Source organism: Anser brachyrhynchus (assembly GCF_964034855.1).
Source record: "Anser brachyrhynchus genome assembly, chromosome: 2".
NCBI lineage: Eukaryota > Metazoa > Chordata > Aves > Anseriformes > Anatidae > Anser > Anser brachyrhynchus.
In genome coordinates this window covers 20970550-20994323 of record NC_137695.1, presented here as the reverse complement: position 1 = coordinate 20994323, position 23774 = coordinate 20970550, and the positions used below count along the sequence as shown (strand labels likewise).

Here is a 23774-nt window from a genome sequence, read left to right as displayed (position 1 = left end):
GTACAGAATCACCTGCAGTCCATAAAGTACCTTTGGAAATCTTGATGAATAATCTGCATGGAAGAAAGGCTAGCATTTTACATGGTGCATATATCAAGGCTCTTTCCATCTTAATAAAGTGTTAAGTACATTGGGTCTTTTTCTAAGCATGTGAACTTGAGTCCTGACTGCTAGTTCTGTTTGTACATCTCAGTCATAGCCTTCATCTTCTTCAAGTTCTTTATTTGGTCATATGTTTTATTTACAGAAATATATACCATTGTTATACCAATGGTTATTGGTATACCAATATTGTAATTACAATGAAAAAATTTTCTGAAACTTTAGTTATTGCAGCTGTTAGTATAAATACTGTATGCCAGATCCATCCCTGTGGTAATTCAGTGGGTAGGAGTGTTTTAAAACTGGATGGTAAGAATTTTGATATCATGAGATGCATGTGAGTTTTGGCTGTTCTGACACTAATGATTTTCACGGATATTTATGTAGTTAGTGTGATATGATTCATGTGGAAGTAATATAAAGGCAGTTTTACCTTTTTTCTTTTTTTTTTTTTTTTCCTAGTAGACCCCCAAATGCACTGTAGGGCACACAATGGCTTTTTAATGCGTATGTAAATAAGTAAAAAGAGGTGTTTTTGGAATATCCTCCTACATGTTATCTTTAAAAGCCAGCAGCTGTGTTTTCTTGCCAAGACAAAATAATTTTGAATATAAAAAGGATAAATAAGAGATGCCAGCAAATTTTGCTTTTATAATGAAAAGCTAAATTATCTTTTTTATTATTTTTGCTGGGGAAAAAAAATGTTTTATTTATTCTATATGGTAAACATTTTAGTGACAGTGATCAAAGATGGACTTGGAAAAATTCATCAGCATCTTGTTCAAATTTGGACATCAGCACCTGATAAATAATTGGATTTTAGAAGGTGATGTTTATTCTAGCTGATAAATTGCAGGCGTTGATAGATCTTTTGTTACAGCATTATAGGAAGAAAAGATTATAAATTAAGAAAGGTATGGACGTGTATTTCATGTTTCCAAGGCAACAAATAATTTGACTTTTGGAGTTAAAACTAGTGAAGAAAGGGGGCTTCTAAACACAAGGTGTTTTAGTAAGCATTGCTGCAAATATTAGTTATTTTGTAGGCCAAAAAATCTGCAAAGGGGAAGATAAGACAAAAGATAACTTTAGATTTTTTGTTTACAGTTTTGCCACTGCCGTGTGCAGTATGAAAAAAGTTACAAAAGGAAGAATTTGATGCTGTCAGTGAGTTATTGGTCAGTTCTTGCCAACATGTGACAGCAAGGAAAGAATAAATTTTATTTTATTTTGCCTGTACATTTCTTCCTGGCAGTGAGGTTGAGGTCTTAGCACATGATGAAAAGTACAAAATAGCATCTAGATACTGTAGAAAGCAATGAAAGTGTCAATGATTTAATCAGATGGATTCCCAGTACATTCTTTTTTTGTTGTTGTTGTGGGTTTTTTTTTGTTTTGTTTTGTTTTCACTGAAATTACTTCACCAATAGTTGAATAGTTGGAGAGAAAAAAATTAAAAAAAAAAAACAAACCTCAGTTCCTTTGATAAGTCTTTAAACTATACATTCTGCCACATCTGTCTCTTGGGATACTTGGAAGAAGGGATTAATGATTTCCTGCAGCAGAGGGTTTGAGAGAGAGAGGATCTCTGTTGTACTTGTCTCTTGGAGGGTACTTCTGACTAGAACCTGACTCCCAGCTTTTTCAGTTTAGGTGAGATTGTGCCCAGTTTCGAGAGAGATGGATGAGAGGGGTGAGTTCCTGGAAGTGAGCTTCTGAGAGCAACAGGGTGAACAAGTTGGAAGTGTGGGAGAGTCCCAGAGGATTTGCCTAACCCCACCGGAAGCTGCGTCAGCACCCTGTGCATTTGGGATTATACCTGGTGCTTCGGATGTGGAATCATTAAACCTTTTGGATGGCAGTGCATCATTAAACTGGTTATAAACCTTGCTGTCCTCTCCTCCAGTGAGTTCCACTGAGTGGTGGTTGCCACCTGAGTGGGTAGCTCAGAGACGGCCCAAATCAGGTCAGCTGTGATGTCACACTGACATAGTAGTATTGCTTGCAGTTAGATGTATGCCTAGGCTCCCAGGTCTCCTTGACCTGCACCCTACTAAATGATGGTCACAGGTTTCTGAGGGGCTCACAGCAGTTTTAAGAGGCAGGAATTATAGTGGAGTTGAAAGAAAGTAAAGGAAACCACAGGGAGCAAGAATGACCTTTCTAAATAGTGAAAGGGATGCAAGCCTTTCATTTTCCCTGCATGCACGTGCTCATAAACACATATATACTTTGGGAATAGAAGCTAAGTTTCATCATTTTGATTTTATTACCTCTAACTTTTTTACATAAAGATACCTGCTTTCCTTGTTCTATACCTGTGCAGAAGAATCTGAGACTGTAGTACAAAGCAGCCAAAAATCAGCTCTTGCTATAGGAAGCAGACCTTTAAGTCTTGTGGTTTGTAAATAACAGTGTTATCCTGAATCTCAAAGACAAAATATTTCAGGATCTATTGAAATCTATATTGAAAAAACTGTTGTCATCCTGGACTATGAAGATGCCTTCGCATCTTCGTTATGCTAAGTAGGCTGAGTTGAAAAAGCACAGATCTTGAAAGTACATAAAAAGGTGCAACCACAGTGTTGTGTGTGGGGAACAATAGAAGGTTATAAGCATGGGAAAACAAACAAACAAAAAACAACAAAGAAACACCTCTAGATGCACCAGGCTATGCTATACATAGATATCATAGCACTGTGTATATGTATATCTAGCCTGTGTGTTTATATATACACATGCTATACTCCTATAGTGTATATATATATATATATATATGCTGCAGACAGGAAGAGGGTTCTCAATAAGGGGCATTTTTTGGATACCTTTAGCAACAACATAAAGAACGCATAAGAAATACCATTGGAGGTTAGTGTTTTAGCAGCTATAATTTCCAATTCAAAATATTTGGAATGGAGACCTCTTGTCCAAATTAAATAATGGGGAAGAAGTGAGATGAACACAGTATAAACAATCAATAAATTCATTAACAGGAGAGAGAGACATGCATAATCCACCATGTGCACTTGAGTCTGCACAGGCAGATGAAGATGGCACAAGAGATTTTGGGGAGCAGACTGGTGTCAGGCATCCTGTTAATTCCCTCAGATTAATTCTTTCACCTTCTGCACCTTCATTGACCACATCATCTGCTGCATCTGGCAAAGTCTGCGCTGCTGATTGTAGACACTCTGTTTGAGCATGCTTTTGGTTTGCTTTTTCCTTTGTACTTCATGGCTTCTCTACTGGCTCATTGCCAAGTGCTAAACCTAGAGGCAGAAAAATATGGATATTAACATGGCACAGACTGTGAAAATGAAAATCCACCTCTGCTGTGTGAAATCTGCATTAACATGACAGAAGAATATGAAGAATGATTGTTTTTCATTTACCTTTCTGTGCATACTTGTTCCAATTGATGTTAGTAGAAATTATGCATGTGAATCCAGGGAAAGCTATGCCAGAGCTCTTACTGAGTAAATTATGCAACCTATTATCTTTTTTAAACTTCTTGTTTTAAAGTTAATGCTCATCTTGAGTTATAGACCAAGATGTCTGCTCCCATGAATGGAATTTTAATGGTAAAACGGTAGTACAAAAGTAGCATTTCTCAATCCTACTTTTAGATACACGTCAGATTGCTTCTGGTCCTGTGATGCACAAGAGAACATTTATGTAGCAAAAAGTCACACAGCACATATTTCAGAAAGGTAAGAGGAGGAGAAATTGTGTATGTATGTATCTCAAAGGCAAGAAACAATAGTTTTAGAGCTAATACTGCATCACTGCATGCTGGAGACTGGACTGGTTTGGGTATGCAGCTGTGCTTCAGGCAGGCCAGTGAGCCTTGTCTCAGCATCTCCCTCTTGATATTTTCAGTGTTTTTTGTGCCAGAATGCCTCTAATGCCAGTCATATACTAAGAGGGTAAGAGTTTCTTGATCAGAACAAGAGAAATGATTGGTTTGGAAGCCACATGTTGATCATCTTTGCTGTGGACTCTGTTAAAGCACTTGTTGAAATAACAGTGAGTAATAGGACTGAAGCATTGTAGTATGAATCCTCATTTCCAGTAATGCAAAAGGACAGTAGCATTATAATTCCATGTCATATCTTATTATCTTTATGTCTCTTTTGTTGTTATTGTGTTGTATTAAATGGGACAAAATGTTTTTAAAGGTTACAGTCATATTTTGCAATCAGAATAATTTCAACACAAAAAGGAGATAGGGAAAATACGTTTTATTATTGCATAATTAACCAGAGTGTTCTGGAGAACTAAATCTGTCAGGGATCATTGTTCTCCCAAGGCTTAGCTAAATCATGGGTATTTCTTGCACAACACAGAATAGAATAAGATTAACAAAGGAGTTACCTGACCTAAAACTAAGTCTCTGCTTGCTTTCCTCTGTGTGACACTTCTCAAAGACAGAGAATAGGCAAGGCTGCTTTATATTTTTTCCTTCTCATCTGTCGAACAGTCTTACCCTGACTTCACTCCTTGTGAGCCCTTTAGTAGTCCCATTGTTTTTGGTAGGCTTTCTTATCTGAATAGCAATTATTTCTGTGAATAAGCATTTGTACTGTTGAGCTCTTAATCAGTACTGCAGTTGCCAAGTGTTAATAATGCACAGCGTGTTCTACACGAAGTTATGCTGACATTTGCCCTCTGCCTCACTGTGAAACTCCTCCACTGCAAGTAGGCGAGACAACGTCCTGGCTTCTATGCCTTGATTTACCCTTTTTAGCTTTTTTAAGTATTCTGAAGTGATGCTTAAACTTAGCAAACATTAGCTAAAGCTTTCCCTAAATTGAAGGAATTGATTCAAGATGTTAATTGATGAGGAAAAGCAAAACTGGCCTTTGGCTTACTCCAGCACCATGCAGGGGTCACGTTACTGCATCCTTACATTTCCTGTTGATTCTCTGATCACTTTGGCTGGATGGAAATTTTGAGTCAGTGTAATCTGTGGACAATAACAAGTTCAGATGTAAACTGACAGTTGTTGGTTTGCACTTATGTCTGGCCTACTTCTTTTTTCAGTATTGCTCTCAGTGGAATTGTGTTGCTCTCAGTTCATCAGTAAGCAAATGGGATGGTCGATAGTCTTAGTGGTGGCTTTTATAATAATATGATGACTCACTTAGGGATAGTGAAACAAAGAGTGTAAAACACGAAATATGTACCATAGTAAGCTGAAGGGATTGCTGAAATTGCTAAATTGTTGTATCGGGCTCTCACGATAAGATTCAGCTCTAGCCACAAAATCAAGGAAGAGCATATCTAAAGAAGGAACACAGTGTCCAAAGGAGAACTTAAACAATTAAATTAGCTGAGTATGTAAAAAAAAAAAAAAAAAAAAAAAAGGTAAAACTGATGAATTGGTAAACAACAATAGAGCATGTGCAAAAACAGAAAGGAGAAAAGTACAAGGTGAAGAAGACTATGAGCCTTCATCAGAAAGACCCCAAAGTGTGACTACCAGAGGGTATTGCGCATGTGAAAGTAGGGGGAACAATATGATAATTAGTTTTTAGAAATACTTAACATAAATCCTGCCCTTTCTTGGAAATTGCATGAATATCTGTATCACCATACCATAAATAAGTACTCATTGTCTTGCTTGGGGTACATGTTCAGTGGAATTATCCCCCACATACCCAGTGCTGTTAATAAAGAATACCTGCTTTCTAATTCTCCAAAATGAGTCTTGGAAAGTTACATCACTTTTTGCATTTCAGTAGGGATAGATCTCTCATACAGATATTTTGGAACTATCAGATTATCAGAATATGTTAAAGCAAATAAGTGAACATTTAATTAAAGAATCTACTATCTCCGGACCTTTCAGACTATAATTAAGGACATACAGTATGTGATTGATCACAGTTTGAAATTTTACAACTCCAGGTGTGATAAATGTAGGGAAATATGGCCCATTAATATTTGAAGATTCCTTTTTTGTCTACACTGGAAGAAAAGAGTCTCTTGTTTCTTCCATTCTAACTCCAGAGTTGTTTTTGTTCTTATATTATCAGTTAGCCTGACTTGGCTCTGATTTATTCACAAAAGAAATTGCTAGATTTTAGTAAACTTACTTTCATTTTACTTCCCCTTTATTTATAGTAGCATTGATTTTTTGCATTTTTTTATTCAAAGGGGAGTCAAGTTCTTTGAAGGTGCAGAGAGAAAAGGGGAACAAAAATGGTGCTATTTGGATGTCTTGAAGTCCTTGCAAAAGATGCCACTGTAAATCGTAGTAAATGTCAAAACTGTGATGGCTTGTCATATTGTCCCATGAGGCAGTGAGGAGGAGATCAGTTTGAGTTCAAAAGCTAGCAATTCAGTAAAGGCTACTAATTTGATTTTCTCTGTCATATATAAAGCATTTTCTCCTTTATATTTTTAATAATTGTACTTATCTGACATACTAGACAATTAAAAATGAATAAGGTAGACATTTTTAACAAAAAAAAAATTGACGTTAAATTTTTAACAGTAAATTTACTGCCTGCTATGTTTTTGTAATAACTGCTGACTGCTTGTGTAGCTAATCTTATTTTACTGAAAATGGGTTTCGTTTTCTTAATTGACTATAGAGAGCCACTTGGATGAATTTCATGGAGGTTGGACCCACAAACCACAAGTGAAAAAAATGTGAATTCAGTTAGCTGAGCTAAACCTAACATAAATTATTTACATGGAGCTTGGACATTTGTTCTTTTTCATGGGAGACAAAAGACAACATGGTATGATATTCATAATAGTAAATAGTAAATCTTATCATGTTTTCTCTGGAATGATTTATCATTTAGGCCATGGTTTGTTATCCAGTCTAGCTCTATTTGTATAGTTATCTTAGGAGACTGATTTGCATTCTCATGTTCTCATAGAGACATTATTTATAAGTTTGCAAGTGGTATGATAGAAATCTCAAGTATTGTATTACATTGATTTGGAGTTTAAGAGAATATGTTTTGTTGACCTGCTAAGACATTAAGGTCTGGCATAAAGTTTTCAGCAGGATTGGCTGGAATATTGCTTGTAAAACACTGATAATCTTTTGTTGTTGTTGTCGCAGTTTTAAAAGATAAGTTTATATTTTTATTCTGAGCTGCCTCTATCTCACAGTAAGGGAGTGAACTGCTTTTCCTCCCAACATATAGCGTGGCATGGGGAGTTCAACTGTGCTTTTCATTAGGGATTGTCAAGTAGGTACTGCTGGATGCAAAATAAATTTAAAGCTCAATGTTCTTACTAGGAAAAAATGTAATTTTAAACTCAAAAACATGTGCGTAATTTTTACCAGCTATGTGCCTCTATGCTTATGTGACACACTGTACAATTACTGAACAATAGAAATAACTTAAAGAATAAAATCACACCTAAACATTTGTCCAGCCCTTTATTTAAAATAAAAAGTTTAGTACTTGCTATGAGGAAGTAATTGCTAAAATCTGCTAAGGAAATAAACCTATTTGAGGATGAACTCTTCTGTAATAGACCAAACCGGGAAATTCCCTACCACATTAACTTTGCATATGTAAATGAAGTTTGATTTACAGCAGGTATCACTGCTTGCATTCTGAGGAGCATATTCCTTTTTCTACCTGAGATAAGTAGGAAGGATATGTCAATGAATTTTGGGATAGTTTCCCAGTGGTTTTTTTGTTTAATTGTGCAGTAATGGCTTACTCTTAAAGTAATTACTCATTTTCCTGTCAGATTGTCTTTTTGAGAAATTCTGATGTCTCTAGATTTCTGCCTGATTTTCAGTTTTGCAGTGGGAGGCTCTGGAGTACACCAATTCTCTGTCCTTTTCCCCAGCTCTGGTCTGATTTAGCTAAGTTACATGTTGTTAAAATTTCCTGCCTGTGGTGAGCATTGTGCCCAGCTGAGTTTGGCAGCAGCTAGAAACCTTCCACTTACTCCTCATCGTGAGCAAGCTCCCACGTGTTTTGTTCCAGTGCAAAACACAGATCAGCACAGCGCTGATTCTGCATGGGAATGTAAAAAGATTTAGGACTTCAAAAACCAAGACATGAATGCCAATAATTGTCTGCTAAGAAAGTGCAGTCCTCCATTCAGGCAAGTTTTTGTTTAAACCATACCATCCAGCACTGGTATGGGGAATGCATGCCTGAAGCAAGGAAAAAGGCATTTTCCTGCATACCTCTAGTCCATTTCTCCTGAGGACCTGTTATCTGTTTTAGCACAGATTTATGTGACCCAGGCAAGCTGACATGGTGGCATACCAAAAGGATGGCACTTTTCATGCTTCCCTCCTGCACACTGCTTGCCTTCAAATCTGGCTGCCTGGTCATGGTATTGGCTCCTGGTCACGGTCCCTTGTGTGCATTGGTTTGTCTCAGCTGACTTTAGCGGCAAAACCAGTTGTTCTCTGGATACCCAGTACCCTGAGCTGGTGGAAGGGGATGGGGAGCAGGATGTGGCCCTCACTATCCACGAGGAAATGGTTGGCGACATGCTACAGCACTTGGATGTACGCAAGTCGATGGGGCCAGATGGGATCCACCTGAGGGTACTGAGAGAACTGGCAGAGGAGCTGGCCAAGCCACTTTCCATCATTTATCGGCAGTCCTGGCTATCAGGGGAGGTCCCAGTCGACTGTCGGCTAGCAAACGTGACGCCCATCTACAAGAAAGGCCAGAGGGTAGACCTGGGAAACTACAGGCCTGTTAGTTTGACCTCAGTGCCAGGGAAGCTCATGGAGCAGATTATCTTGAGTGTCATCACGTGGCACTTACAGGGCAACCAGGCGATCAGGCCCAGTCAGCATGGGTTTATGAAAGGCAGGTCCTGCTTGACAAACCTTATCTCCTTCTATGACCAAGTGACGCGCTTGGTGGATGAGGGAAAGGCTGTGGATGTGGTCTACCTTGACTTCAGTAAGGCTTTTGATACCGTTTCCCACAACATTCTCAAGAAACTGGCTGCTCGTGGCTTGGACTGGCGTACGCTTCATTGGGTTAAAAACTTGCTTGATAGCCAGGCCCAAAGAGTTGTGGTGAATGGAGTCAAATCCAGTTGGAGACCGGTCACTAGTGGAGTCCCCCAGGGCTCAGTACTGGGGCCAGTCCTCTTTAATATCTTTATCGATGATCTGGATGAGGGGATTGAGTGCACCCTCAGTAAGTTTGCAGATGACACCAAGTTAGGTGCATGTGTCGATCTGCTCGAGGGTAAGAAGGCTCTGCAGGAGGATCTGGATAGGCTGGACCGATGGGCTGAGGTCAACTGTATGAAGTTCAACAAGGCCAAGTGCCGGGTCCTGCACCTGGGGCGCAACAACCCCAAGCAGAGCTACAGGCTGGGAGATGAGTGGTTGGAAAGCTGCCTGGCAGAGAAGGACCTGGGAGTACTGGTTGATAGTCGGCTGAATATGAGCCAGCAGTGTGCTCAGGTGGACAAGAAGGCCAACAGCATCCTGGCTTGCATAAGAAGCAGTGTGGCCAGCAGGTCTAGGGAAGTGATTGTGCCCCTGTACTCAGCTCTGCTGAGGCCTCACCTCGAGTACTGTGTTCAGTTTTGGGCCCCTTGCTACAAGAAGGACATGGAGGTGCTCGAGCGAGTCCAGAGAAGGGCGACAAAGCTGGTGAGGGGTCTGGAGAACAAGTCTTACGAGGGGCGGCTGAGGGAGCTGGGATTGTTCAGCCTGGAGAAGAGGAGGCTCAGGGGCGACCTTATCGCTCTCTATAGGTACCTTAAAGGAGGCTGTAGCGAGGTAGGGGTTGGTCTATTCTCCCATGTGCCTGGTGACAGGACGGAATGGGCTAAAGTTGCACCAGGGGAGGTTTAAGTTGGATATTAGGAAGAACTTTACTGAAAGGGTTGTTAGGCATTGGAATGGGCTGCCCAGGGAAGTGGTTGAGTCACCATCCCTGGAGGTCTTTAAGAGGTGTTTAGATGTTGAACTTAGTGATATGGTTTAGTGGAGGACTTGTTAGTGTTAGGTCAGAGGTTGGAGTAGGTGATCTTGGAGGTCTCTTCCAACCTAGACAATTCTGTGATTCTGTGATTCTGTGACTTGACTCTTTAAATCAGCAAAACATTCAACAGCCCATTGCAGTTTGGTGAGATGATTTGGCTGGCTGAGGAGCCAGACTAAAGCTAAGTCAGCACAAGGAAAGGACAGGACTGTGCGACCAGGAAGAGGGTCATTCTCTTTGGTGACAGTTCCACTGACAGTTCCACTTGGATGTCTTGTCTGGTTGTGCTGCGTCATGGAAGTATCTGTTCCTTCACTCTCAGCTTCTTGTCTGGGAGTCAGTGGAGACTTGTACATTCCATGCACAAGCTGCATGTACTCACTGAGTGAGTTTTTTTATGAATGAGATGGAAGCTTTGTGGAGAAAATGGTGTAAATGTATTCAGAAATGCTACCATAAAGCATATACCTGGATTAAGTAAATTTGCATTGCCTTTTCCCACCTTTCAAGAACTGTTTTCTGAGAAGCTGTATTGACATCAAAAATATTTTGGCAGTAAAAAGAGAAAAAGGGAAAAGCAAGGAGAGGCTGAAAGGCCTGGGCTTGTTCAGCCCCATGAAGTCTGCAACCAAAAATTGGAGGTGGTAGAACAAGCAGCAATGGACACAAGCAATGAAAGAAATCTGGTTAGATGGGGGTGGGGGGGTGGGGGTGGGGGGGGAGGGATGTGTCACAGTATTGGTTGTGCTTTGAGGACCACATTGGACCACATGACCTGCAGAGGGAATTAGCCTCTGATTAGCAATACTAAGGGTTTTTTTGGTATGTTATGTCATGTACTGATAACCTGATGTATCACTCTGTTAAATCTAGTTGGTTTGTTTTGAGTCTTAATTCCTTTTATTCTCCTATACCTTCTGCTGTGTTTTGTGATTTGCCTCAGAGAGAAGGAGGCAGAGTGCTTGGCCTGCAGTACCAATCCCATAATTGTGTCTTCTCGCACTATAGATTGATCGTAATAATTAGTCACCACTAAATTCTTCTCTACTGCAAGTCCACCAAGTTCAATGTTACATATTATCGATTTGCCAGGATTATTAGATTGCACTCATCTGGCTCACTGAGCTATGGCTGCTGATAGAGTGTATCTGACAGATGTCCTGGCCGTTATCCACATTCCTCCTGCTCTGAAAAACAGAGGACATGAGTCTGCAAGTCTGTTGAGCCAAGCCCTTTCGCAACCTTTAAATTAATTTATTTTCATATATTTATTTTGGACAGACATCAGCAAAATGAAGTTTGTGTTTTTCAGGCTTATATGCCAAAATCAGATTTATTTTATTTATTTATTTATTTTTAATATTCGCAACCCAATTAATTATATAATTGGAGTGTGGCTCAGTTCACAAAATTATTTGAAAACAAAGTGACAAAAATTTTTGTGGAAATAAATAAAATTAATTTGGAGTGTTCAAATGGGTAAATGACTGTTCTCAATTCAAACCTGAAAGCTCATCTGTTTTAAATCTTTTACTCAAATGTGATCTTAATTTAAAAAGGAAGAACAGAAAACATGGAAAGAGAAAAACAAATTTTTGGCAGGAACATGACTAGACAGTCACTGGGGTAGAAAAAAAGAGAGTTCATTGTCTCCAAAATATGGCATGATCTCACAAATGTCTCTTATTTCTTCACTGTCGTTCTTTTGAAGATGAATCTGCACAGAGGTTAGGAGTGGTGTGGAAGACTCCCCGTAGACTAATGAATAAGCTATTTGAAGAAATACGTGTGTGTGTGTGTTAGAAAAAGGCCAGAAAGGTCTTGTTCAGATTCATGTGTTTTTCATGACAGTTCCTTTGTTGGGAGCCAAATTCTGCCTTGGACCCTGCACAGATGTTTTTCCTGCTATGCAGAGAGGAGGGAGGGTTTTGATACCCACCAGCACTGTTTGTTTTTGTTGAACACGAGCTCCTTATATTGTATTGAGGGTGAAGGAAAGTCTTATGCTGCCTGGGATCAATAGTCAGTGCTGAAAACAAGGAGAAGACCTTATAAAATAAAAGTTGTGGTACTGTATCAGGCCAGTGCTTACTCTGACTAGATTCATCCCTCTGATGTTCAGAACAGTTTTTTTCAGGCTAATATTGTAATGCACCTTACATACCTCTTTTTTTCTAATCTTAAATGTTGATGAGGTTTTGTTTGTTCCCTAAAACACATCACAAATTATTTACAAATAAGTCTTTTATGACTACATTTAATATTTGATTTTAGCGGCTCTTGTATTTGCAGTACAAATGCATGTTGTCTGCTTGATTTAAAAAAAAAAAAAAAGAGGAAAAGGGAAAAAATAAACCCCACAGATCTAGTGTATGTCTCTTATTCTCTTAGAAAGAAAAATGGAAGCATACCTAGCTAGCTAGTGGCTCTTATACAACAATATTGCTTACAATTTTAACCTCCCTGTTTGTACCAAAAGAAATATGCTATGGGATACAAAATTAACAAAAAATAAGTTAATAAACATGAAAATGTGAAACCTGGTGCTTAAAGATCCTACTATGATAGGTCAAGTATAGCAATACATTTCCCTAAATTCTGTAGGATTTTTTTTTTTTTTTATTTTGGTTTTGGTTTTAAACTCTCGTTATCAAAACACTTGCTTTATAATTACAGTTATTTTTCCTAACACTTTTAGCAACTGTCATCTCTGCTTTATGAGAATCTGAATGAGGTCATCCGGTGGTCAGAATGAATATTTACAAGTTCTGATACAGAAAAAGCAACACACTGGCATGGAAAAATTTCATCCTTAAGGCTTCATCTGAAATCACTAGCATATATGTTAAAAGGTAGATATGGTATATGATAGCCCATTTCAAACACAGCTACCACCTATGAAGTCTTATATTGCAATATTTCTGTACTGATCTCTACTTTCTTTTACTGAAATGTATTCCTTTATTTTTCTGCAGCATATAGAGTAGAATTTATCACTGAGTCTTTCTGAGACCTGGATTTTTTTTAGATACAAAAACTATTGGGGAAAAAAAACCACATACCAATGATGTACAGTTATAGGTGTCCCTTACTGTGTATTAGATCTGTAAGAGACAGATCCTTTCTCTGTGTTTACGTCCTTCATCTGAGTTTCCTACTTATATACTTTGCATTCTGAGAGGTGCAGGGAATCTGCCTTTTCCAATATAGTTTTACAATTACCTATAGACCTAACTAAACTATTTTTTCATGTTGCCACCCTGTTTATGTTATACTAAAACTATCTTATAAACTAAATCTTTACTTCTCTTAATGTTAAGGAAAGTGTGATTATCTTTGCTCTTCCTTTCCTGCCTTTTAGCCATCATCATAGTGTCTGGAAGGCAGCTGCTATGACCAGCGAAAGGGTTAACAGGAATTGAAAGGACTTAGACAAATGTGTAAGAATAAAATAATTAAAGAATTGTTTTGTGATGGGAAAGAACAAGAGGTAGCTTTTTATAACCACTGTTAGACAACTCTGCCAGGGCATATGTCATTTTGAAATAGAATTAAAACTGAAGCTGCTGAAGGCATAAGACAAACAAGGCGTTTGGTGTCTAACATTATTTCAGGCCAGCCTATGCTCTTTCGTGTTTAATTGCTTAATTACAGTTTACTGTACATTCTAATGGCACAGACTCTGGATCGTTCAAGCTAAAGCAATGCGGGATGCTGTAGTGCATTTTTCCAGTCTGAGTGGAATTCATTAATGTGCCTAGCCAAGCAAATGAAATGATCTTTTGTGCCATTTGCTCTTGTTCCTTCCTGGTTTTCTCAACTGGCTAGCATCATTTGGGGACTGAGAGCTTTGAAAGTAAAAAGTAAAAAAGGGAGGGAATAAAAAGCAAGCGAAGGGTTACATTTCTTGCAGTGTTGAAAATGACAAAAATATTGGATGATGATACTGATTAATCCTGCATTTAGCAGAAAAAAGCAGATTTCCATTTTTCAAATACAAATCCCTTATTTGTTGTCTATTTATCTTGGTCACTGAAGCCTGCTATAGACTTAACACAATATTGAACTTTCAGCTAGTCCTTGAGGGCAGTGTTAAAACCTTGCTGATGTTCAACAAATTATTTGACTATTAATTAAACTGTAAATCATTAAGTCATTTCCTGTCACCTTTTTTTTTCTTCATTTCTTTTTTATTTTCCTTCTCTTTTGTCCCCCTACCGCTTTCCTTTTCTCCCATTTCCTTTTTTTTTTTTTCTTTTTTAAATGAAATGGGACGCAAAACATACATGGTTTGTTTTGAAATTTATATGCTTTGGTTTGTAACTTGTGCATGATTTAAATATATACTATTTGATGCTATAACCAAACAGCTACGTGAGTGGTGGTGATTATGTTTTTTAACATACTTTTGTAGTATATTAATAAACTCACCAGTTTTGACTATAATTTTATAAATCGTGAAGGCTGCATGGCATATTTACAAGTGAGTTAGGATCAGATTTCTTTTCTTCTGTGTCCTACTGATTTTTAAGTACTTTGCTTAAGATCATCATCAGTAGAGTTCAAATTATAGCTTGACTGTAGTCAGAGTAATAAATATTTGATAGACATTCATTAAAAGTGTCACCAGCTGGTTTGGATGATACACTTCAGAGAGAAACAAGACTCATTAGCTGAGGAATGAGTAGCTGCCTCTTTCCTCCTCATTAGTCCATCAAGAGTACCTCCATCAAGGGAGGGAGAAACATAAAGGACAACAATCTGATTGAAACCAGGCATGCAGGATGAAATGTTTCAAGCAAATCAGTAGTAAAAACATGTTTGACTTCTGTGGAACCACTGCGGAACTCAGAGCAAATGCCAAATTCCGTTCCTGAGTTCCTTGCAGAGATGATGCGTGGCTTATTGCAATTGAGCGGGCTGCAGAGAAGATCATGTTCCTTGCTGTTCACTGGCAACAGCCTACTGCTTGTACGCAGCATTAGACTGCACTGTCTGCATGGACTACTTATTTCTCCAAAGCAGTGCCTGAGGGCTGCAACTTTGGTAAAAGTCACAAAGACAAGGGGAGAGTTGGGGCTTAAAGAACACAGTGAAAAGTGGGGCAGGGTTGAAGGCTGAACATGAGTGTAGCCCACATTTACCTTTACAGTACTGAATCTTCCTTTTGTTGTAGGAGTTCATTTTTACCATAGAGAAATGCTTTTATCAACTTTGATTTTCATTCTTGAGCAGCAGGCAGTCTTTTTGTAGGTGTCCAGTTTCTGATTCCCAGGTGTGCCTTCGGGAAAGGTGACTGCTGCCTTTGTCTCTATCTAAACCTTGTGCTGAGGGTCAGTGTCTGACCCACGGGCTTGCAATGCCAAGCTTGGTGCTTGCATTTTATATTATTCTCTTAGGAGCAGAGAATGGATTATTAGATGAAGATGCAGAAAATAACATTTTAAGTTGGTGCCACAGGTGTAAATGAGAATCTTTGCCGTATTACCAAACTGTAATTGATGGTAGAAATGAGTTATTGTTAGAAACACCAATTTGTGAAAAGATATTATCTGACTTACCTAGGCATCTCTTTATTTTTGCAGCTTGATCACTTCAAGAATGATTTTTCAGTGCTGTCTCAATTTTTCTCCCAGGCCAAATTGTCAAGTGCCAAAATGAACATTTTTTCCACTTTCAAAAATATACAAACTTCTGAAAATGGAGAGTTAAGTGAGAGTGAGAACAGTACCACCTTACCCACAGATGACTACTCATAGATGGCAGTTTAAAATTGTAAGCTATTTTGTGTAAAAAATACACCCTTCTACTTTCTTAAGAATGAAATTATGGAGGGAGCAGTGAATGACGGATAAGACAAAGTTCAGTGAACTTCATTGAATGCCCTCTTCTGCTGAGTGAAAGGACAAACGGCAGCAGAACGGTGTTTTGAGGGTCTATCAAACATGTAGCTATGTGAAGAGAAGCATTCTGCTCTTCTAATCCTGTGAGCAGGCAGGGTACTGAAATGCACAGTAGTTCTGACATATATATTGTTTTGAAAAATAAGGTTTTTGTGCATTTCATGTCTTTTGTGATAAATAAGACAGATGTGTCATGTACAGCCACATGCACCATCAACCCAAATCAAAAAACAGCTAGTGTGGCTAGCCTTAGGTTTCCTATCCCATGTAATGTCCCTCTAGCTACAACAGTGTGAATAGCCTGCTGCTATGAAGCACCGTAAAGTAAAACAGTAGTAATTATATTTTTTGTCTTAGGTGATTTCTGCTCTGATGTAGTCACTAAGACTCAATGCCACAGACACAAATAAGGAGTAGTTTTGCTCATTGAGCCTTTTCTGAGCAAGCAAAGCAATTAAAGAACCAGGCGTGTTTTAGTGTTCTTACGTCATTTGTCTATATGTGCATTTTCACAAACAGGTTAGAAATTATTTCTCAAATGTAAATAAAAATACTGTCGTTTCTGGCCTGTGGCTGCCTCCGAAATCTCTGTTAGCTCATGAAGTTTGAAACACTTTTCTGAGGCCAGAGGGAGTAGGAGCTGTCTATGTCCATCCCTACCTGTACCTAGAGATGAAAACATCTGGTCAGAGACTCCGATCCTGTCCACTGTTGAGGGAGATGGGCACAACTGGTCCCTGCCACCAGCTTGCATTCCCCATGGCACTGGCTGCATCAGAGGAGCCCAGGCTTGTGTTTTTCCTCACCCTCAATGTGCTCTGAAGTCTTGTCTAGAGGTGTGCCTGCCAATTTCCCTCTTTTCTACAAGTAGAATTTTTTCTTGTATAAAATATTACCTTTTGCAATAATTCAGGGGTTGCCAATCGTATTTAAACTGTCAGGCATTCACATTAGCAAAACGTGAAACTGGATAATCATTCTTAATTTGCTTTTATAGGTATAGTGATCATGTAGCTCATAGCTCAGTGGAACAGAATAAGGTTTCCAGCATGCAGTGCAAATCAAATTTAAAAGCATAACTCCCATTAATGCAACCAGTGTGTCTGGCTTTCTCCATGATGAAAATACATCCATTGCTTTCATCTCAGATCCACTTAATTGCTGCTTATCGCTGAATTTTTCTCATTGGTCAAAGTACAGTTCTGCCCTCCACAACATGCTTGCAGTAACCAAACATCAATGAGAGCAGGATTCTTTCAAAATTAAGGTTCAGTCTAGAAAATCCAGGCCTGTGCTCAGTTGTATTGGGGTAATTTAACTGGTAGCTGGAACATGCTGTGTCTTTAAATCCTGGCAATAAATTATCTACTGTTAAAATTGTACAGTAAATGAATGCTAAGTCTCTTTATATTTTCTCTGTGTAGTTCTGAAAGACACATGCTAGTTTTTATCAAGCAATCTTGAAACACATCTCAGCAGCTGAAAGATGCTAATGCTCTTGAGTATTTCCATTTCTTAATGCCAGTGTGGCCAAAGTGACCCTTGGCTTGCTCCGTGTCTCAGAAGTCAGGATTGTTCTGTGCAGATGTTTTTAAGACGCTGTCTGATTTATCTTCTGTCCTAAGGGACTGGGCCTGACCTTCTTCACTGTGGAAAGTGATAATCCTGTTTTTGGAGTGACTGACAAATGCAATCATATCTTACTAGTCACGCTTATATGGGCTTTCAGGGGGTTTGGCACAGAGGATTGATTTAGCACAGTGTCTATGGAGCAGCTTTTTTGCAACAAGCACAGGTTTTTGCAGGAGCCCAGGTGTTCATGTAGTTTAAAATTACAGATAAATTCCAAGTCATCCTAATCCTTACACTGTTCTATCTACAGGAGGATTATGTGCTCTTTCAAGGGTGGGGACACATTAAAAGAAAGTGACTGGGGTTGTTTAGACCTACTGCAGCTAGTTTGTAAATGGAAGCCAAAATACTTGTTGCCAAAGCACAGCTGACTTTTCAAGGCAGTATGGTAGTAATGAACCGGAGCAACTTATTTAGGAAAGGTGTTTTTTTTTTTTTTTGGCCAAAAAGAACACATATGACATGTATGACTTTATTTTGCACTTCATTGTGCTTTTATTGACTTAATTGGATAGCAACCATATCATGTGCCAGAATGTTATTTTGCACATAGAAATCACTCTCAAATAAAATTCAGAAACCACAGACTTGTTCCAAAGATCTGAGAACATTACCAAACACATTAACGTGATCAAATTGCAAAATGCATTAAGAGATCTATATTCTCTTTTAAATTTAAACCCTCTAGCACTGTGGAAATCTATAACAGTGAAACCGGTTGTGACAGCATTGATGACCGTGTTAGGAAAGACTCAGTAGGAACGTAACCTGAAAGAAGCAGTTCTTGCACTAATGTGCCATAACTATTAAAAAGAGAAGGGGAAAAATCAGAATAATTGAGAGGCCAGAGAGAGAATACATTAGCCAGAGCAGAATAAATGTTCAAATAATGTCAGTCTGCCAGGATTGGAAAAGCTCTAAACCTAAATCCCCATAATTCTCTCTCTCAGATCTCCTCTCTACAAATTCACATTAGTCATGAATACCAAATACACTGATTAGAAAAGTACATCTGTAAGCTAAGTAGGCTAGAATAGAAGAAAACACTGGTAAGTCCATACATCGGCATTTGTGATGACATACTTTCCTGATTGACCAAACAAAACAAAACAAAAAAGAAAAGTGAAATCTGCAGAAATCATGTCTCATGTACAACATCTTAATTGCTAGCAGGCATTTTTGCTGTGGTTCTTTAGAGAACAGATGGTGCCCCTGTTATTTGTAAATTGGTAGCAGTACTGCAGAAATGAATGTAACGCTGCAAGTTATTACATTTTAAATTGTACTTTTCCATTGCAACAGCATTGTTCACTGTAGCATCCACACCCATCCCTTTTCTGGTTATTTTTAATGTTTTATACATTTTTTTCTCTCTGATGGAGGAAATGTTTGTTCAAAGGATCAATTCACTTTCATGACTGGCAATACCTAATGAAAGTGAGTTTCAGCTTAATCTTCATTCTTCTGAAGTTTTTACAGAGATGGCTAAATCAGAAATTTCTCATCATGCTTATGCTGAAAGCAAATGGGAGTATTTATAGAGTGTTTTAAAATAAAATGATTACATGGCTGAAGTGACAGACTGCGTTATATTATTTCAAATGATAGATAATGTTTCAACGCACATAAAGGCAAACTGTAATGATATTTCCTGGCAATTCAGAAAGGTATTTCAAACCATTTGCAAATAAAGCTTTTTCTTTTTTTGTGTCATATAAAGATTTCTTTCTCCTCAGTCCCCTCAAAAACAAACAAACCTACAATACTGCTAAAAACAGGGTTGCACCAAAAAATAACCACCCTAGAAAAGGATTTGTTTTCCAAAAGGAGTGACTCTGGATCAGTTTAAGAACTTTGTTTGTGACAAGTGGAACATGATTTCCGGTGTAGCGAGGGGACTCAGAACTCGAACACCGTTTGCAGGCACATGAACCAACTAACAGGGACTAGAAATAACATGCATTGTAAGTGAGGTCATCACCCTGTCCATTCAGAAATAATACAGATAAACCTGAAAAAATTGACAAAGGTGATGTTTCTCCCAGTGAGAAGTGTATCTATTTAGCTTATTAGTGAGCAAGTGAAAGGATGACAGTTCATCTTCTAGAGAAATCCTGGTGAAAATGTTTATTCTACTAGAGGGTTACTTAATTTAGCAGACAGGCATAAAATGTTCTAATGACTGAAGGCTTCAATCTGATATATTAAGACTGGAAACGAGACATGATTTTAAAAGGGTTGGAATAATTAACCCTGAGAACAATTTGCACAGGTATTTGGTAGGTTCTCCTTCACATAAAATTTTTAAATAGCATTTACATGTCTTTCTGAAAGCTAAGTGGTAGCTAACAGTAGGTTATGGATTCAACCCAAAGATAGCAATGTGTGTCTGCACAGTGAGCTAAACTTAGGCCTCTCCCAGCCTCTCCCACCACCCAGAACATCCATTCCTGAATCTAGACACCTTCTGTAGCTAGAAATCTTTTATAGAGATCAGGGATAAGGATCTTATGGATCCTTAGGGTCCAGGAAAATCAAGGCCTCCAAGGTGAGGTTTTCTTTTATGCAAGGATAGGGTGATGGCAAACCTTGATACTTGGTGACAGGCACAAAGTAACCGCTGAGAAGTGGAGCAGCTTTTTAACTTGAGTGAGCACTTGTGATCCATTTAAGTGCAAATCCAAGGGGGCTATTTTCAGACAGCTAAAATGGAGGGAGAGTGCCCACCTGGGTAGTGATATCCAAGAGGTGTTTCACGGAGGCAGTGTTTCTCACCTCTTAGTTGCAGCCTTTTAGAATAAGTGGCCTCAGCTCCAGTCCCCCTGTGTGGAGCACTAAGAGTGGATTAGCCCCCAGTTTAAAACCAAAGGCTACAGTGCACATTCCTGTCTTATGGGATGCGTTAGTAGGGCTGTGTAATTGCCTGACCTGAGCCTGAACAGGAACTTCCCCACGGCGTGTCTCTCATAGACTACCGAATGGGGCAGGAGCACTTGTGTGGTAGCTGTGGGCTGCTTAGCTAACACAAAATGCCCAAGGATGCAAATTTGGACATGGTAGCAGCAGCTTTAGATAATTTTCTGGACCCAGCTGGACTTCAACTGGGCCAAGCATGTCCTATAAACATATCCTGAAAAAGGTTTTTTGTTCTGTAATATACAAAGGATCACGTGGAGAGGTCAGTGCAGTCTCCATTTGCCCAAAGGGAAGTTGGAATTATGGTGTTTTGTTTAGTGTGGATGTAGTATAGCCCTGGTAGCACAAAATATCTGAATGTTTGCACATACATGCTTTTCTGGCGAGATCAGCAGTTGTAACAGGGAACTAGCAAGGGTCATGGAATTCCCTGCTCTGAATCTGTATTTAAGCATTTATTTATTTTATGGGAAAACTAATAAATGGTGAGAATTGTTGTAGAATCTGCTCCCAGGAGCAGATTTTCCAGATGGAGAATCTAGGGGCTTTAACTCCACTGTCACTGCTGAAGCTAAGCTGTGTGCATCCCACATCAAACCATACAAGAGCAGGTATTTGCTTGCACAGCCTTCCTATTTCCTTTTTTCTCTTTTTCCCACCACACCATAGTTGCATCTGGCAACAGGAAGATAATTCCTAGCACTTTTACTCTCTTCGCTATCAGCAAATACTGTAAAAGATTATGCCTACTAATTGACAGAGAATATCAGTGACTGAAAAGATGAAGCACAGAGCTGTTTTCTTTTTAATTGCAGTCTCGTCAAGGCAACATCAAATGCCATTTCATCCTCATTCATTCATAAAGAATATTTTGCTGTTGTGTGTGTGCAAGGTACTATTTTGTAAACATTGCTGTAGAAACCTGCACTGAACAGGGAGGAAGAGCTGGCTATGGAGGGAAGACAGCTTGGAAGTTTCTGCACGTGACTAGTGGAAGCATACTGGCTGCAAGTCTGAAGGTAAATAGCTGCCTTAATAAAGAGCTGTTTTCCCTTCAGCACTGTGTTTCCTTGCACCTTTCTATCGCTTAGTGCAGGACACATTCACCCTTCTGGAATCACCAGAACTGATGTCAAAAATTACTCTGATCTAAAACTGTCTGACATAGTGGAAGGTCATTTTGTATTGTATAATTTTTTATTTTTTATTTTCCTGTGACTAACTGCAGCTAGATAATACCAAGCACTGAAAATGGCAAGAGATGCTGAGTATGAATGATATGTAAGGTTAGCCAGACAGAGTTTGACATGTTTCACAGGAGTAGGTAGCATCTGCAACGGTCCTGGATAGTTGCTATAGTAAAGTACTGTGATTATTATTTGAGTGTGTAAATCACAACTTGCATTCTTGCTGTCTGTCACAGCAACATGCACCCAAATTGAATTTTAAGTTACTATCTTCATGCATGGACCAGGAGGATCTTTGCAAAGCACTTTTCTGCTGCCCATCCTCCTCCCACGCACTGGTCTGGCAGTGAATGCCATTCTCTGGGACTGTACATTCCACACAAGTCATGAATGCAGAACTGTTTTTGGTTGAAAAGGTAGTGTCAAGGTTAAACTTTTAATTTTGGGGGCAGAGTGAAAATATCAGAGGAAGAAAGTCTCAAAGAATTCAGTAACTAAATTAATAAAAGCATAATAAGAGGAAAGAAGGCTGTGTCTTGGTTCTGATTGACTTTCACTACATCCCTTTCAATCATAGAAAAAAGTAACATTCAGCTTTGTTCTGCAGATATTGTCAAGATCATTCATCTATCCCTTTTAACTTATTATAAAGCATTCATGCAGTGGGTTTTTAATTAAAAATATAAAATGCAAGCTTCGTCCATTTATTTATTTATTTATTTATTGGTCAGCTCAGTTTGCATTTTAACCTTTTTTTATGGATGTCTTGTTGAACCCTTAGTTGCATGTCATTTACAGCCTTTTCATCTGCCCTTTGGCATGATTTGAAATGAGGAGTGGAGCTGCTTCATTCAAATTCGACAGACTTTTCCATCTAAAAATTCCCACATATCTTCTTCTGCAATCCGTTTATACCTGAACAGAGAAATAACACTTGCAACAACAGAAGTGACATTAATGAAAAAATGAAACTAGGCACTGATTGCAGGAGATAGGACCCACAATAAACCACTTTAAGTTATAAAATTCTTGCTGATTTAATTCCTTAAAGAGGAAACAACTCACAATTAAACAGAACGGAAATAGGAGGTTCTTGAAGACTCTGTTGGATGTGGTCTCAGAGTTATGTAGCAACATTTAACTCCCTGCTGAGTTTTCACTTCCAAGCAGTTTAGCTGCACGATTCTAGTTTATTCTTATTTTATTGTTCCTTGCATTTTTTTGCTTTCCCTAACCTGATTCCTCAGGATGTTATTTCTGGTAGTGGGATGCAGAGTTTGTATAAATGACTCCAAGGGGGTTCTTCTGCTTGGTATTCTGCACGGTTTCTTCTCCAAACCCTTTAAAGCCTACTGGCAGTGAGTATGGACCACTGGTATGTGACCGCACAAGAGTTTCCTCCCATGCTGCATGATATTCTCTAGAAAATTGTTACTAATTCTTATATGTTAAACTCTGGTACTGCACATTTGTGGCTCAGGCACAACTAGCAAGCCTGTTCTGTTTTCAGAGGAACCAGATGTGTGGGGAGACTCAGAGGCAAAAGAAATTTATATGTAGGTGTGATGTGTGTGTTTAATGTATTAAAAATAGTGTCAGTCCCCTGACCACAAGCTCAAACTTCCAGACAGATTTACGGCAGGTGATTAGTACCTGGATAAAGACATGAATAATCAAGAGGAAAGAATCTGGATGAGAAGGAGCATAACAGGAGTCAGACCACTCTTTGATGAGATAGCAAGTGCCTTTTGATAAATAAGTCCAAATCAACAGAATACAGCAGCACAATTTTCTTTTTACTTAAATTGGAGTGACCTTCCTGTGACTGCTAGTGTTAATTTCATTTATTTGACCCCAAAAGCTGACATTCTGTTGTATTATTATTATTTTTGTTTTGTTTTATAAATCTTTCACCTGAAATTTAATATCCTGCATTGGCCTGTTTCCTTTCAGAAATGGCCATGAAATCTGTTTATCAGTTCTGTATTTTCTGATCAGTTTTTCAATTGATGCAATTTTCAATTGATTTTAATTGATTGTAATCATTGTTTTAGTTTTAAGCCAGGTTGGTGAATTATGTGTAG

General features: G+C 38.7%; 1 protein-coding gene and 1 long non-coding RNA gene across 2 annotated transcripts in view; one reads left to right on the top strand and one right to left on the bottom strand.

Annotated features, from left to right (window-relative positions):
* The window catches only part of PLXDC2 (plexin domain containing 2), a 268291-nt gene that overhangs the window by 47301 nt on the left and 197216 nt on the right, over positions 1-23774 (top strand). The window lies entirely within an intron of this gene.
* LOC308190197 overlaps positions 12244-23774 on the bottom strand; it is a 41037-nt gene continuing 29506 nt past the window's right edge. Inside the window, exon 2 of the long non-coding RNA XR_013946996.1 lies at positions 12244-23774. This exon is cut by the window's right edge and continues 23908 nt beyond it. This is a non-coding gene — a long non-coding RNA (uncharacterized lncRNA).